The sequence below is a fragment of the Chanos chanos genome, chromosome 5 (genome assembly GCF_902362185.1).
Source record: "Chanos chanos chromosome 5, fChaCha1.1, whole genome shotgun sequence".
Lineage (NCBI taxonomy): Eukaryota > Metazoa > Chordata > Actinopteri > Gonorynchiformes > Chanidae > Chanos > Chanos chanos.
The window spans coordinates 1500204-1502703 of record NC_044499.1 but is presented as its reverse complement, the minus strand read 5'-3'; the positions used below and the strand labels follow the sequence as shown (position 1 = coordinate 1502703).

At 44.9% G+C, this 2500-nt stretch overlaps 1 protein-coding gene across 1 annotated transcript in view; it reads left to right on the top strand.

Annotated features, from left to right (window-relative positions):
* The window catches only part of pard3ab (par-3 family cell polarity regulator alpha, b), a 67487-nt gene that overhangs the window by 526 nt on the left and 64461 nt on the right, over nucleotides 1-2500 (top strand). The window lies entirely within an intron of this gene.

The window sequence follows — 2500 nt, the reverse complement described above, 5'->3', positions numbered from 1 at the left end:
GTGTTTGGGTTTGTTGTCCCTGGCTGGGACGAAACCGCAAAACTTCATTAGAGAGTAGAGGCAAATCACTCATTAGTATTTAGAGCGATCTGGATTAGAGGGGACTACAATAATAATAATACTTTTAAAAAAAACAGTAACGGGAACTGGGAATTTGTAAATCTGAGAAAAGTGCTCCTGGGCGTATGATGAGGTTTATTCTTTCCATCACTTTGCTTGAGGCGAAATTAGTTTATAAAACGTCAACTGTAGCGTAAGGGATATTATAATTTGTGATAAGAAACAGGGATGTTCGTCGCAAATATAGAAAGTCCTAACAGAGAGAGAAGCTGAATGAATCTTTTGATCTCCTCGTGAAAAACTTTGCCTCTTCGCTCCTCTCGCGTTTATTCTTTGAAGTTACTATTTAGCTATCGGTGAAACCAGCTGGCAAATTAGAAACTGGCACTTAACAGCGCAAGTTACGATAAGAGGTAGCCTTGAACTTTACAATGAATTATTCCTGTTTCGGCGGGTTTTTTTTTTTTAAATTGGTCCACGGACAAGACCAGGGTACTTAAGACAGATACGCGCTGTCGCCTGACTTGCTTTGTTCTACTCCATGCTAAATTAGCCCATTAGGCTAGCGAACTAAGTTAGCTTTGCTGCTAGGCTTGCTAGGCTAACACTGATGAGAGAGGTGTGAGTGAGGTGAAGCGCCCCTATTCGCCTTTTTTCAGGCTCCAAAATAACACACCTTTTAACATAGTTTATTCACCGTGTAAAGTTACACCGTGCTGGGACACGAAAGGTTTAGCTTTCAGGATGCGAGTTTGCCTCAGCCCGAAATCACCCAGAGGCTCTTGTACTTTCAGAACTAGGCCCGTAAGGTCGGAACCGAGGAAACTTTAGTCCAATCCTAATACGAGTGACCCACTGTAACTTGCAGTGGTTCGGGAAAGCTGTGCTAATATTGATGTTTATCGGAGGAGGCAGAGGAGAAAAACAATCAGATTTGTCTTGAGAGAGAGACAGAGATTTTTTTTTGTTGTTATTATTTTAGTACTTCATGCATACTAAAAAACCTTTGGATGAAGAAGTTTCTAAGAAGTATTTATTTGTGTGAGTTTAGCGAAGTGGGTCAGATCTCTGTGGCGCTACATATATGTATAATTTAAGGCAGATAGTTTACAGCCGTTCTCATAATGTGGCCCCAACCACGCTCACTCTCTTTCTCCTGTTGTATGTGAAAGGAGCAACGTGTGTTCGTTAATAAATCATGCGTATGTGCTACTGGTGGATCGCAGGGAGATGTTAGTGTGGTTAGATGGGACTGTACACATTTAGGTCAAGTACAGTTTATCATTTGTGAATAATTTAGTGTTGCCTGACGTAACAACAGCTGTCTGAATGTGGAAACAGACATCACTGTGCACAGGTCAAAGATGAACAAGTTTTGCCTTTATCTACAAATCAGTCATAGCACAACTCATAGTGGCTTGGATGCAGCAGAGATGGACTTTAAACTGGGAAGCAGGTCATTTTTTTCGTGAATGGACTAACAGACTGAAGAGTGTCGCACTGAGCTGCCTCTGTTCTCTTAGACATACTCTTACACCAGAGAGGCTCTCTCTCTCTCTCTCTCTCCCTCCCTCTCTGTGTGTGTGTGTGTGTGTGTGTGTGTGTTGGCAGCACCTGTATGTGCCTGCAGCCTCTTACACAGCCTGAGGTTAGGGAATGAGGCCTGAAGCAGCTCTATCTAAATCACTGCCTGTCATACTCAACCAAACCAGTACACACACATACACACACACACACACACACACATGGACACACACACACTCACATGGACACGCACATGGACACACACACACACACATGGACATGCACATGGACACACACGCACATGGACACACAGAGACACACATGGACACGCACATGGACACACACACACACACGGACACGCACATGGACACACACACACACACGGACACGCACATGGACACACACACACACACGGACACGCACATGGACACACTCACACACACACGCACATGGACACACTCACACACAAATAAAGTCCTGATAGATTTTCCTCTGGTCTGAGTAGTGAAGCCCTCTATACCTCTGGCCTGTGTGGGCAGTGTCTGGGTTCTCTCTGTCTGTTTCTCTCCTTCTCTCTCTCTGTCCCTCTCTCTCTCTCTCTCTCTCTCTCTCTCTCTCTCTGTCTCTCTGTCTGTCTGCCTGTCTGTTAGCTCTTTTCCACGAGGACAGTGCTGTTGCTGGTGTGGAGCCAGTTCTGTCTCGGTGCCTTTTGAGAACTGGCCCACATTACGACAGGTTTGAGAACCGAACTTTACATCGTGAAAGTTGGGATAATTTCTGTGGGGGAAAAGTCATGGCGGATAGGATGTATCTGCCTTGTTTATTTTTATGCTAGGCTTCCACACAGCGGAACACCTCGCAAATTTTGCCCTACGACTTTTCTCCGGGGGCAGGGTCGTGAAAACAGCAAGCCTGT